The sequence below is a fragment of the Meleagris gallopavo genome, chromosome 4, assembly GCF_905368555.1.
Source record: "Meleagris gallopavo chromosome 4, MGAL_WU_HG_1.1, whole genome shotgun sequence".
Lineage (NCBI taxonomy): Eukaryota > Metazoa > Chordata > Aves > Galliformes > Phasianidae > Meleagris > Meleagris gallopavo.
In genome coordinates, this window is record NC_139407.1 from 51,783,284 (window position 1) to 51,799,481 (window position 16,198).

Consider the following 16,198-nt stretch of genomic DNA (forward strand, 5'->3'; position numbering starts at 1 on the left):
AAGCTGTACAGTGTAAGGTGAAAGATTAATCTAGTGAAAGGCTCCTCTATATCCTTTAGAAATAAGGAAAAAATCTTTAACAGTGCAGATGGTGAAGCACTGGAACAGGATGCCCAGTGATGTGGTAGATGCCCTGTCCCTGGAGACTTTCAAGATGAGGCTGGAGCAGGCCCTGGGCAACCTGACCTCTCTGGGATGTCCCTGCTCATTGCAGGGGAGTTGGACTAGACAGCTTTCAGAGGTCCCTTCCAACCTAAGGATCCAATGATTCCATGATTTATGCTGATTCTGAAAATGAAGACATACTCTATTAGTATACCTTCTTAGTCTCCAAATATTTTTGGCACAGATGCTTCTCATGTCACAGGTACTGCCTTTGTGTTTGAAACCAGATTGATTACGTTTCCAATGCTCTCCTACGTGTGTTTATCCAAATTGCTTTTCTCCCTGTCTAATGCTAATTACTACAACTCAAGTAAGTACTGTTCCTTACAGATGCTCTGCAAAACCTATATGCAATTCTGAATATTATAAACTAAACCTTAAGACAAAGAAATCTTTTTTATCTTGTACCATAATTTCTCTGAAATTACACAGAAAGCATAGCATTCTTGTTCCACGATTGCTATTAAGGAAGTTCCCCCCAAAAAACTCCTTCATACTGTGCTGGCTAAGAAATTGTTTCCTTTTTAATAGAGAACATCTATTTTTTTACCACTTAGAAAATAAAAAATAAAAAATAAAAAAGGAGTTTGAAATTTCAGACTTAATCTTCCTTAGAGTCCTCCTTGTCCTTTTTAGACAAGATCACTAAGGGGTAAGCAATGACCTTAAAGCACTACTGAAGTACCAGACATACTGGTTGTAATTTTTGCATTTTACACACACACACACACACAAACACACACACACACACACACACACACACACACAGGCTTTGTTTTTATATTATTTCTCTCGAAAAAATTTCCTTGCTTAGTGTATCCCTCTCCCAACAGACAAACCAAGTTTAACTGTGAATCCTGTCACTGTGTCTTTTCTTTCACTTTCTGTTTCTTCCATAGATAGAAATAAAATAGGAAAATCGCAAAACAAAAATTTGTTGCCCAAAATTTCCTCTGGATAACTAAGAAACTATACTTTTGTCTTTTCAATAAAATGTATTTTCATATTTTCAATACAACAAGACCAATATTATTGAAAAACTGAAATATATCTGTCATGTGGAGGTATGTTTACACTTTTAAAAATTTTCTAGGAAATAGAAAATTTGCAATGGTAATACTCTGGCCACAGAGAAGTCCACAACTTTTTATAGTGGAAAAGTATACAGCCCTTTGGATATATTTTGAATATTTTTCACCTTTTCACTCATTACATATATATTTCTTTTAGATAAAATTTTTAAAAATAATGTTAAGTATGCAACATGTTGATTTGCAATTTCTTTGGGAATAGATTTGCCCAATAACATTTAGACTGCCCGTTTCTATAAAAAACATAGTCACGTTCCATAGCAAATGCACCAGTTGTCCAAAACACACATATGAGCTAGTCTCTGCTTGCTTTTAAAACAGAAGCAAAACCAACAGCAAACTCTGTGGATATGATTTTAAAAGGAATACTAAAAACCAAGTCAAACCAAACGAACAACAACAAAATAGCAACATCAAGAATAAAGAGCACTTTGTCATTTTAAAGAAATGGCAATTAAGCAATATCAAATTTTGTCACTCTGTTTTCTCTTTCATTTTACTGATTTTAAAGCATATAAAGGACCAAATATAAAGCATATGAAACCTAATAGGACTGGCTAAAATGGGGAAAAAAAAAAATAGAGAGAAAGAGGGAGAGAGAGAATTGGGTTATAGTAGATGAAGATAATCAAACACCACACCACCAAAGAACAAGCAGGAGCAAAGTGGCAAAGAAGATAAATATGTAATCAGTGTAATCAGAATTCAAACAAAACAAAACAAAACAATAACAAAAAAAAAACCCACAAAAAACAACAAACAAAGAATGGCTTTATTGCATAAATAGTGTTTATTAATTATATATGCAACAATCACACACACAAAAAAAAGCAGAGGGGTTTAAAAAAGAAAAGTCTGAATCAGCATCTAGTGGCTTTTAATGGAAATGAAAGCTGAAACCTCATTAAAGCAGTCTGAACCACTGTGAAATAACATATATCACTGTGAAATCACAGATTAAGATAACAGCTACAATTTCTTCAATGAATTTTGAATTGTTTTTAGAAGATACATTTTGATAAGATTATTTAAGGTAACTTTTTCAGTTCTCAGTCAAAAGGTCTGACCTTCACAATATTTCAACTGATCTGAAGACTAAAATACTGGGTTTAATTAGTTGTCGAAATTATAATTGATATTCAGAAAATGAATTAATGCACTCAGTAGGAAGATATTACAGAAATAACAACGTCTAAATAAGTGAATGGATGGAAAACACTTAGAATATGCCATGAACTTTTTTGTATAAAACATATATTCTGATGTGTTACAGACTTTCTCTGCTCAAGTAAAACAGTAGACAGTTGTCCATGTTTTGAGTATGTTGAAATAATTACTGGGCAGGTATGATCTGTAATGTTTCTTAGTTGACAGGAGAAATTTAAAAATTTGTACATTCATCTTTCATGAAAATTAAATTGCCCTCTCATGCAGTAGTTGAAAATTGAGATCTACTAGTCGCCTAAAATTAATCATATTTTTAATATCTCATTCTAAAATTCCTGAAGAAGAATTTATTGTAACTACTGTGTGCAGAGTCAGAGTCAAAGATTCTGTCAGTTCCAAGCATTTGCTATTCTTGTTAAAAATTCTCTATTTGAAAATTCAGCAAATATGTGCGCCATTCTGTGAACTCTGTGGCTCTGTCCAATTTATTTTTTCCTTTAAGTCCTACATATTGACAGACTGCACTCAGCATTACATCATATTCATTCTGTACTCTAAATTGAGATTCCATCAAAAATACATTGAGAAGAATACTGCAATTTGGCTCATTGGCCTAGTGGCAAAACACAAGGAAACAGGAGAAATGTACAGCAAACATGATGTAAGATGATCATGAAAGCATAGCTCAAAATATAAAACCAAAAAGGACAGAATACCTATCTAAAACAGAATTAAATTAATGTTTCTGCTCTAGCTATGTATGATTCATTAAAACCATAAGAAATATATTTCCTTTTTTTTATATCATCCTCCTCGTTCCACTTTTTCAAAGATAATTTATGCTTACAGTAATGATCCAAATCGATCAAAACTAGAACTACTGTCTAAAGATAACTGTATAGCAAGATTTCATAGACAGTTGATAACACTAAAAGAAATATGAGTTAGTACCAATATAGTGAAAAGCTAATGTCCAGGCAGTAAATGATTTTATTATGTGGAATGATAAATATTCAAAAATGAATGCCATTTTGAACTGCACCTAAAAAAATATAAAAAAATCAATTCGTGTATTTTTAAATTTCAATTTTAAGAATTATTGATAAAAAATCAATTTATTCTACATTAAGTACATTTTTTGACACTAATGAATATAACTAAATACAGGAGTACATTTCAGATATAACAGAGTGAAGTAGATTTTTTTCTGTAATCTTCTGGTATCTGGATAACTGCAGTAAACTTGAATAAACCATCAAGGGTGTATACATCACTATCATTTTTTATTGATGCTTTTCTAGATTTGGTTAATGTCTTCCACATTAAGGGAATAGATAATAAAACTATTTTAGAGATAATAATGATTATTTTGGACTACATGCCTGATCGGGTTAAGGAAACTTAGTCAACCAAGTTGTCCAAGAAAAAAATCAGTACAAGCATCTGTTAATTGTATTACATAATAACTATGTTCAGACTAAACTACACTTTACTGGATATGATGCTCATGGGTTGGTGGTTAAGCTAGATGATCTTACAGGTGCTTTCCAACTTTGATGATTCTATGATTCAGTACATATAAATTGGTTGTCAGTGTAAAGTAAACCATGAGAAAATTGCCAATGAGAAATTAACACAGGGAAGCTTTAAAGTTTGGTGGATCATATCACTATTGGAAAAATTAAATACACACAAACCATCAGGAATTATAGAAACTTCAGATTTCTCCCTATCTTTTTTGATAACATCTGGTCATGTGTTTTCCTTACATTTTGAAAGCTGCAATCCTAAATTTCATAATCATTGAATCATTTTGTTTTGTTTTGATAAACATATGACAAGAGATGCTCAAAAGTAATGCCTCCTATTACTTTTGCACATGATGTGAGAGGCAAATGTTTTTTTTATAGCAGTAGAGGTTGAACCTTCCTGGCAGTTCTCCATTATGTTTTATTGTCGTGTGACAGATGGCAGTAGAGGTGCACTCTGACAAAAAATTGTCTGACATGGAAGTGCATAGGAAGCAGAGGTGTGTCTCTGAATTTTTCCAGAAGGAAAAAATGGCACCCATTTACATTCATCAATGCTTTCTAAACGTTTATGGAGAATAAACAGTGAGTGTGAGTGGTGATGCATTTCAGTAATGCATCGTCATAGCAGCTGTGAAACAGTGGGTCACCTCTGCCGGATTTTTATGAGCACAACATGCAGGCTTTTGCTCATCACAGCAGAAAATGCATGCCTAATGGTGGTGACTGTGTTGAAAAATAGTATTATGTAGCTGAAAATTTGCTCTTTCCAGTAGTGTTAGTGTGCTCTTTGTATCTGTTGTAGCTTCAATAGAAATAAATAGGAGGCATATTTTTAGAGTGATATAGGTAGTTTCTCTTTTCCATATGAGTGTAACAGTATTTTTTTTTTTAATGGATGAGGGAAATACATGTCACTTAATTGAACTGAGACTGAATACTAGCTCCTGTGTTCATGGATTTATAGAAACAGAATCGTTTGGGTTGGAAAGGACCTGTAAGATCATCTAGTTTCAACCCACCTGCTGGGCCACTGCCCCTCTGGGCCTGTTCCAACATGTCAATGTCCTTCTTGTGTTGAGGACCCCAGAACTGGATGCAGACTCCAGGTGGGGTCTCATGTGAGCTGAGTAATGCACAAAAGAAAGCTGCAATTATATTGTAAAGCTGAATGAACTAGCAAAAAAGGCAACAAAAACATTTAATCTATGTATTCGTCTTTGACTCTTGTGTTTGTATTAGATCAAAAGAGATAATGATTCTCATTCATAAAAGCTGAAAAGGCCACAGTGAAAATAGAAAAACACAACAAAGATAGAAATGGCATAAATAACTGTAAAGATAAGCAGCTACAATATTAACTATTGAAATACATGCTATCCTGAAAGCATTTACTGGATCTTCTTTTCATTATAAAAAGAAATAGTAAAAAACTGAATTACTTTGAGATCAGCAGTGTGTGCCACTACAATTTAATCTAAATGTGAATTGCAAACAGAAAGAGCATTTCATTTTTGGTAGAATGATACTATAAATGCCATCCCCAGATAAGTTTAGGTAAAAACAATTTTAAACTCTATTTTTCATAATGCCTTTAGTTTTCCAAAACTTGGAGCTGAATTCCTTGTTCCTTCTAACCAAACAGAAGAAAACAACTACTGTAACTCTGCTGTTTGCAAAAGACAATAGATATAAGTCATTACAACTTACCTTCTAACACATTACTTATGTCCAGCTAATGCACTGACTTGCTATTTGTGAAACTTCCACTGGAAACATAATTAGGTTTATGTTTGCTAAGAAACTCCACTGAATAAATTCATGATTTTTGTCTCTTATAAGATCAATTTAAAGGTTTGAGGATTGCAATTAGAAGATGATATGCTTTAAAAAATGCATGCATAAATCACACCCACAATTAATAAACTGTAAAGATACATTTCAACATGGGACTGATATACTCTATCATGATTTACAAAGTGAAATTAATCCTGCAGCCTGCATGCATGTAGTACTGAACTGTTCAGTGCAGTAAAGGACATAATAATAATAGTAATCAAAATAGTAATAATGAGAACACCTTGGCTCTGCTAGAGGCTTGAAGCTGTGATACCATTTACTACATAATGTCATCATGTTCTTGGTAAAGTCAGGGATCTATGAATTGAGTCTTTGAGGTACAAAATACCACAGCTAACCACTACTTTTTTTCACACTATTGTTCACTTAAGACCTTCACTTAAGCTCCCACCACCCAAATGTTTATATTCGTCTAAATGCTCAAATCTTACACCTGCCGAGTAACACCAGCAGATTAAACTGAGAACCATTAAATAAACAGCAGTTTGTGTTTAGTGCTCTCAAATAGTATTGTTCATCTGGGTTTCTAGGTATATAATTGATGCCTAAATGAGTTGCTCTTAGTCCACACAATGTTCAACCAGCAGCTCTGTTTCACAGTAGTTGTTTCTGCTAAGATCTGTACTTTCCGTTGCTGATGTATAATTTTTATTTATTTATTTATTTTGTTACTAGATTAATTTATGTATTACCAACAAGTCATTTTTCTTTTCAGCTCAGCTTTGCTTTTAAAATGCAGGAAAAATGAGTACAGCTTTTAAAACCAAGTATTAATCTGTCTTTGGAGGCAGAAAATTTCTGTCATGGATTCATAGAATCATGGAATACTTTGGGTTGGAAGGGACCCTAAAGATCATCTAGCTATGCCCACCCACTATGGGCGGGGTTTCTACCCACTAGATCAGGCTGCCCAGGACCCCATCCAATCTGGACTTGAACACCTCCAGGAATGTGGTATCCACAGCTATGAGCAACTTTTTCCAGTGTCTCACCACTCTTTGAGTAAAGAATTTCCTTCAAATATTTAATCTAAGTCTGCCCTCCTTTAGTTTAAAATTATTTCGCACTATCCTGTCACTATCTGCCCATATAAAAGAGTTGCTCTCAATCTTGTTTATAAGCTCCCTGCACTAGAGCTTAAGTACTGCAAGGCCACAGTAGGGTCTCCTCAGAATCTTCCCTTTTCCAGACTGAACAAGCCCAGCTCCTTTAGCCTTTCTTTGTAGCAGAAGTGCTCCAGCCCTCTGATGATCTTCATGGCCCTCCTCTGGACCCACTGCAACAGCTTGGGATCTCCGATCTGAATGCAGTCAGGCAGGGACTCATGAGCATAGAGTAGAGCAAAACAGTCACTTCCCTCTTCACTCTTTTGATGCTAGGTTGCTTGGGCCCAGGGACAATGTTGCTACAGCTGTACTGTGATGTGGAGGGCCGCATACCAAAGAGCTATGAGAGCCCCTGAAGGGTTTCAACCCACCTATCTTCTGTCAGGATGTGCTTTTAAGCTGTTCCCTGATCCTTTTCTGAGCTACAATGTAACTACACCAGAGGAGAACTCTATTCCTTGTTGATCCAGACCTTTACACAAATGTAGTACCTTGTTTTAAATTCAGAACTGTACCATCATTAAGGACTTCCTGATGGTCATGGGACTGTGGCTAATCATTGTTATCATCAGAAGTCCTGAAACTCATCCTGACTTGTAACATTCCTGTTCTGGCTTCATGATGTATGTTCTCCATCGCTATGGACCTATTACTGGAGATATGGATAGCTGTTGGACTGAAGCTGCCATTCCTGGGCCTGCCCTTTTCCGTTTTGCTGAGGTGCTGTGGTACTGGATGAGGACATTTCATTGCAACTGCCTTGCTGATAGCACCCAGCTTGTCTTCTGTTTAGAAACAGCCCACTCTTCCTATTCTCTGGTAAAATCTTATTCCTGAGAATCATTAAAACATCTTTGAGCAAAAGAGAAAATCAATGTGAACTGCCTAGTTTGGGGATGACTTGTCCTGTGATACTACTACAAACAAGGAAAACACATCCTTATAAAGCCAAATGCAACAGCTACTGCTAGAACAGATATCACTGCATTTGGAAAAGTGCCCACTCCCATACTTTGCGAACACCTAATGAAATCCTAATGATTTTGAGTGGAAGGATGACATCTTTTTGGATCCTTGTTACATCAGTAATGAGATACTTAAAATTTATAAAATCAAAATGAATACTGAAATTGAACTTCAGTCCTCAATGTCACTTTAAGGCTACAGATTACCATGACTCTGAAGCTGATGCAGCACATGAATAAGTTTTATAATGAGACAACTAAATGCTATGCAAACCCTACATTAAAAGACAGTCATACTTAGTGTATGGGGCTGAACCTTTGATTGATCACCTGAGGCGAGCAATGAGTCAGCCACGGGAGCACAGGTGAAGGCAAATCACCTGTGCTGCAGGAAGGGGTGGAGCCTGGCTCCACCTCTCCTAGACCCATTTAAGAGCTGACTGCCAGTGGGGAAGGATCTCTCTGGAGATCCACTCCATCCAGAGTTCATCTTGTGAGCTCAGGACAGGGTGAGTGACTTTCTCTTATTTCTCCAATATAAATTATATTAGCCAAGCTCCTGGATATATATCTATACCATCTGTATATCCATTGATTAAACACTTACATTTTGCTATGGAGCATAACACAGAATTCTCACCTCCAGAAATAAAGAAGCATATCTGTGTAAGTTTTGGAAAATGTCTATTTTAATTAAGCAAGTTGATAAATGTATCTGATTAGTCCAGGCAGTGTCACCCTTCAATGGCTATCCTGCTTTTTGGATCTGAGCTCAAAGTCTCTCATGGCATGGCACTGCATGATGCAAATGTTCTAGCTCAGATTGATGCTAACTAGAAGGTGTCTCATGAAATTATCATCCAGTTCTGAATTATATAAATCAGGGAATCTATGCAATGTGACTTGAGAACAATCAAATCTGTAATAAAAAAAGATATTAAAATATAGTCAACACATTTTTAACATAGCTGTGATTCTTTTGTTCTATCTAGAAAATAACATTTTAGGTCACACAGTATTATAGTTCTTAATAAACAGAGTAAATGAAAACAGAATATTATGAATTGATGCCAGAAAGATAAAGAGGAAAGAGTTTGTAAGTTGTTCATAACTTCTAAGGCTTTATTTGAACTATCAAAATTCAATGCAGTAAAAACTAGGCAATTTTGTTTTGTTTGGAAGATTCTGATTTGTTCATTCTTTCCATCCTTCTTTTACACAAATCCTTAAACATGTCTGAAAAATACATTATTGTTTATTGTAAAGAATCTCTAATGTGAATATGCAAAATTTACGCAGACACTTATATGTAAATATTGGATAGATTTAGTTTATATCCCACCTACATATGTAGTTCCCTGTATGGATAAAAACTCTCCTAAATAAAATATCTTTTTCTTTGTGATTTTAAGTTTTTCAGCATTTCATTATTCCAAAGCAGCCTGTTTCCAAAACACACATTTTTTTATCTAGCTTTTTTATACACATTGACTGCTATCCTTCCATTACTGTAGTGAGCACTTTCCTACTTGAATGACTGAAGATACACAGTAAGAGCATCACTCATTACAAAATTGTGTTATCATTTTCACTTTGACTACACAAACAAGAAAAGTGTTTCTAAGGTGTCTAAATGGATCAGTCAACAGACTATATTTTAATAGCGGAGTTGGAACAACCTTTCACCTCCTCAGGTACAAAGAATATACACGAAAGAAAAGAAAAAATGTTTTTCTATGTTACAGAGATGTACAAGGTCAAGGATGATCTTTAAACTTCATGAGGAAAGCGATTGTTGCTGTGCACTTTTCATCTTAAAAGGCATTGATACCAATATACAAAACTACAAATTAAAGATTATCATATGAAATACTTGTTTCATAATTTTATCTGGACTTATTCCACAAAAGATAGCAGAACTGATTCTTGTTTATTGTACAATTGTCTTTGTTTTTAACACAAAAAGGCAAAACATGAGAATTGTTTTGCATGACTTGCATGACACAAAAACATTCCATATGAGCATGGGTATGGCATTAAATTCTGCCATACACAGACTTAGCTGTATTCTATGAGGAGATTTTGTCAGATCTGTAAGAGAAAACAAATTGATATAGTTATTTGATTAAATAAAAGAAAAATATTTTCTAAATTATAAACTGTTAAAATCATATTTATACCAACATTAAGAATTCAAAATATAGAATTAATAAAAGGTTTACTATAGGAATATCAGTAGAAGTACAGCACACAGACATATTTCAGATGCCTAGTGAGAATTTTCAAATGTCTAGTGAGATAATCTGTCTTCTGATGTATGTTACTTTCTGACATAACGTTATCCTATTTAGACAAGATTCAAAGCCATGTTTTTTTGTCAAGATAGTGCCACTGAGAATATAAAAGAAAGAAAACTGCTAGAGAAGTTTTAATTTACAAGTATAAATATTTTTTATTTCTAATGATCATTTCTAATCATACTGTTCATGTATTTGAAGCTGCATAGTGGATGTCTAGCTTTTCTACCTTCTGTATCCAAAATAAGGGCATGTTGATGTCAGATGTTAAATACATGCAGTAATGCTACACTACATCTAACAGAAGAGGAAAAAAGAAAAGAATGTCCATCTTTGTAAATATGAAGAATATTGTTTGTTTCTGAAATAATAGGGCACCTAACGAAGGATTTAAAATATATGAAAACAAACAAATATTTATACTCTGAAAATATTAAACACTTTTTTGTTTTAATTCTCTGCAAAACTGTAAACAATTTTTCTTTCTCTTTAAAAAGTTCATCTGGCTTCTTGCCTTTCTGCTATATTATTCTACTTACCATCAAATAGTTTTGTTAGAGCAACGTTTCAGAGAAACGGATACGATATGCCTCAAAAATTACTTTTGATTGTTCACTAACTCAAATTCATTTTTCTTTTTTTTAGAACTGCACTATATTTTTAAGGATCAAGCCATTAGTGAAACATAATATGAAATGTTCTATGCATTTTTACTTATAAAATACTTAGAAATTTACAGACTATACTAGGCTACTGCTTTGTTAACATGAATTGTTAATGAGTCTAATCAGTCTTAAAGAAATATGCATTTTAATTCCAGAAGAAAGAATTAGGGAATATAATTTTCATCTTTTCTACAGTGCAGACTTTTTCTCAGTTTGAACCCAGTTACATAAAGTCTTCCAAGACTATCTTCTGGAATGGATCTGACATGAAAAGTCTAAGATGGATAGAATATCATTCTCTTTTGGAGTTGATTCCAGAAATCAGTCACATCACTGTTCAAAATGTGCCTATTTCTGGCTTTAATTTACCTAATTAAGTTGTCAGGCACTGATTCTTTCTGTAACTTTCTATGCCAGATTAGAGTACTTCTTAGTACTCACTACTTCTTTTGAAGGTGTTTTAATTCTATGATCAAATTTGAAAACAATAAAGAACACGTTAAAGAACTAAATTTAATGGCTAGAATCCTGTGTATATAGGTAATTATGAAATGTTTTAATTTTTTCCTATACTGGTTAAAGAATAAGTCAGAGATTTTCCCTAAGCTTTGAATGAATTTAGTGTCAGCTTGACATTTTTAACAATACTATTCAATACAGGTCTTAGATATGGACAAACTGCTGTACTATGCCTTGTGATTATCCATGTTTCTGAAGGAGAAATGCTAGTTATTTTAATCCTAACTCTTTTCTGCCTATTCTCTTTCAAAGGCTCTGAAAAACAATCTTTTTTTTTAATGTAAATTAACTGTAATACACTCAGTATACCATAGCTTCAAGTTAATAATCTTTAACTGTGGTTGAATTGTTTGGATATTGGTATTCCAAATTTGCATATGTGAGATTTATTTATATATTAATTTGATTTTTTTTTTGTTTGACTGCTTTCTATGTGAAGAACTGTTTTCTGTGAATCATTCTTTCACTCACCCATGAACAGTTAGTAAAAAAAAAAAAACCTTTCAGATTTTTATATGCAGAGCAGGCACAACAAAGATTACAAAAGCAAAGAATGGTACTGGGAAAAAAGAAAAAAAGGAAAACAGAAGAAGATCTGTGTCTGGTTTTATTCCATAAGTTTTATTAAAAAAAAAAAAACAAACCAAAATAATTTCACAGATTGCAGTCAGAAGAAGTGATTATTGGAAAAGTCTTCCCTAAAGCACTCTGATTTTACTTTACAGTGACACTTCTATCCAGAGCCGAGCGCTTTCACATTTGGAATATACAGTGAGCTCTGACAATAGGCATCCTGATATTTAGCTGATGACAACTATAGAAAATCCTAATTCTCATATGGCTTTTCATAGAGATATTTCAAGGGTATAAAAAAAAAAAAGAGAAAAAGGAAAGAAAAATAATTTGCAGACTGATTTTATCTATATCTAAGGGCTGTGCTTTTAGGTTAACATAAAAATTGAATAGCTGTCATCAGACACTGACTGCCCAGAGGACTACAAGGCAAACAAAATCTAAAAATTCTCTCTTTGCATTTTTAGCCTAAGTTTTCCTTACTTCAGCGGGACTACAGGGCACAGAGAAACTCAGCAGATTAAACTTTGTACACGATGTTGTAAACTTGCATATCTTGTTCAGAATGAACTGCTGCTACTTTTCAAAATTGTAAATATTTTTATAGAAGGCTTTTTAAAAATTCTGTCAGACTTTGTTATCTTAGCTTCTAGTTAAGAATTTAGATTTGTTTTACCATTGGTAACCTTCAATGAGCTTTTATAATATCTTTCTCTGAATCTGTTTCTTCTTTGTCTGTTTGTTTTTTTTTTTCTCAGAACCAAACCAAATAGAGGATTAAGGTATACTGGCTTTCTTATGTAAATGACTTAACTAAAAACAACTGAGTCTATTCCGCAGTTCATGATCTGAAATCTAGCGTAAAGCATGCATGATTTATAATGACCTTTTCATCTTCTACAGCTATAAGCCTTTCTCTAAACCAGCCACCATTGTACTAAGAGACCATGCAATCTTCAGAATTAAGCAAGCATAAAATTTCTCACATTATGATTAATTTTCACAAATCTCAACAAGATCACTAGACTATCAGCTACGTGGGGCAGTTCCACTGGCTCATGACAAGGGCAAAAAGACAGGTTGAAAATGTATGAGGGATGCATACTAATTTAGAATTAGAACTTTCACTAAGCTCTGAAAACAAACAGAAGTACCTGTAACTTTCTTTCTGTGATTCTACTGAAGGTGACTCTTCCTGTTGCTGATGAAAACCTCTTTTTTCCATTACTACAGTTTTCAGCAGCCTAGAGCCCGAAGAGACACTGAAGTTACATTTGTTATGATTCAAAGTATTTAACTGGGTTTGACCTCTATGTCAAAACAGGAAAACATTTACAAAATAACAAATATTAGAAAGATACTTAAAAATAAAGTAGCCAATGTAAAGGACAATTATAGTTCTGTCCTGAAAGTTATGAAAAAGGGTGGCAAAATCAATTATCAGTCCAAATTGGAGAATGAAAGCTTCTATGAGATTAATGTGGTAGGGGAAAGAAATATAGAAGGCTGCTCCAAAAGTAATGCTTTCTAGTTTTATTATTTATAATGTCAGACAGATGTTAGTGATTTGGCAGTGGAGGCAGAGACCTTTCAACAGTACCTTGTATTCCAATATTACTTTCAGAGTGATGGTGTAATAATAGAAATATTTATTATGGTCTATGATCAAAAAACAAGGAAATTTGTACATCTACTGAAAAAAATATTTAATAAACATTTTATTTCAAAGCTCCATGTATGGAAAGAAGTGTTTTTTAATATTTGTTTTTAGTAGTGGAACTACATTAGAGAATAATAAGGAAATATTTACAGTGGATTACAAAGAGATTTGGAGAAAGTATGATACAGACGTATCTATATCTTCTGAGAAAACTTGTACTAATACACTTTTTAGCTTTCACAAAGGAGAATGCTCTGTGCCAATAAATGCTTAAAAATATTTTTATCATATAAATTCCTTAAAGTCTGGTTGTTTATGTGCTTTTGTCAGCTTGCTTGCTTTTATATTTAAACATATTTTAAAAGTAAGACAGTCATTGCTTAATTTTATAGCTCCTTTATTTGGTAAATATGTCTTACAATAGTTTTATCTCTAGAGACTCCTCCAAAAACGAATAATTTTCAGAATAATCTCTAAATGCTAGGCAAAGAGATACATATCTTTACAATTCTGTCTCAGTAGACACTATGAATAAAGAAATCATAATTTTTCAGAAAAGTTGAAAAGTTGGCAAAACTTTTAGAAAAACAATCAAATTTTATTAAAATAACAAATTAATCAGAACAAAAGAACCAATCAAATTCAGGAAATAGGTCAATTAGAATACGCACAAACACTTTCTATGCTCTACACAGGGAATCACAGGAAACTGTTATTACAATTCTTCTATATGTCCTCTCAAAAAAAAAAATTAAAAAGACTCTGAGTTAAACTCAAAGTTACTAACTTTCTCTTATATCCTATTTTGTGTGAAAATCTGAAGGGAACATGTAACTGTAGACTGATTTATCCATTATAAAATGTTTTAAAATTAAACACTTATCCATTGATAATATTCCAAATGAGCAGGTGAATTAAAAGAACTAGGCCTGAAAATTCCTGATGACAACTCCTGAAAAATGCAAGTTCATTTTCATCAGATTTTCCTGAATTGGAAACTTGGGAGAGATATAAAGACCATATTTTTCACTTATTACTATTATAGCTCAATGAAATCTTGAGAATGCTAAGCTGTGCAGAAAAAAAATCATATTTGAAATGCGTATCTTTGCATATCTTCTGCTTAAATAAATCTGCATAAATGAGTTATTTATTACCACAGCTACTGAGTCCCCCTATTGACATTTTCTTAAATGTGAAACAAATGTTCATAGAAATGCTGACAACTTAAGGGGAAAAAAGGCATGTGACAAGAGTGGTGAAACCTAAGTTCTAACTATGAAATTCAGGTATGTCCTTCAGTTATATTGCCACTGTGAAGAAAGGCTTTGCCTATTTGTGTTAATTTTCTGTAATTTTCTTTCAATTAAGAACTTCCTACACATACAGAAATAGTCACAAAGGCATATCCTTTGAATGAATCATCCAGTGAGGATATATTTTTCATGTAGATTCAGAAAATGGCAATAGATTATATATATGCTGGATTGGTTGTGAAAGACTGGGCACCTGTATTAATCAAACTTGATCAGACTCGTTTTTAATACAGAGACTTGAAATGAGTGACTTCTCAGTGACTTCTGGACAGTGAACTTGTGTCAGACTCCCCACATAAAATTTACCCTGTTCATAGGACCAAATAACTCAGGTTTGTCTGTCCTCTTGCTTTTAAACATGCTGTCCATTGTATTAGTGCAATAAGGAGAGAAATTAAATGAAAAATCCATAAAGATATCATTTTAGTTATAGACAAAGTGAATTGGAATATATCCATAGTTATTACACTACTGACAAATAATTCTCAGAGCTACATAATATCTTTGCTGTGTACACAATGTATTTGTTGTCATAATTCAGATTCTAAGTCTTTGATCTTATATGCTTAATATACAGTTTTAGTATACAATTATTACATGCTAAACCAGAAATACTTATGAATATTACTTATGTTGAATTCAGTAAATATTATTCAACAGGAAACAGAAGACATGAAACATTACAAAAATGTATTATCATGAAAAAGCTATCTATATATATATGAATTTTCAAATATAATTCAATTATTCTTTAAAGTAATAATTACCTTACAATGAGAAGAGAGAAAACGGCAAAAAAAAAAAAATATATGTGAGCTCAGGAAAATAAAAAACATAAAATGTAAATGGAATTCAAAAGAAATGTTCAAGGATGGATATATTAAAACAGTCAGCTTCTAAAAACTGGAAGAAAAAATAAAATGTGCATTAAAACTGTGAGTTTAATTTTATCCTTGTCCATCACTGAAAGGACGGACATGGAAAAGGTTGAAAGAATCCTGCAGGTATTTATGAGTTATGTTTAAGACTTTCAGATCCAAAACATAGAAAAGTTCATGTGCGTTCCCTTAGTTCAGTTTGTCTTCAAAATAAATACGCTTGCAAAAAAGAAAACAAAAACAAACAACAACAAAAAATAGGATTAATTTTCAAAGCCAAGTACAAAGCTTATTTAACACTTCCATCAACAACACATTTCAGTGAGAAAACAAGAAATGTCTGAGATTCATTTTGGAAATGAAGAGTAACATCTGCCATTTTAGTCACAGTAATCATCAGACATGTC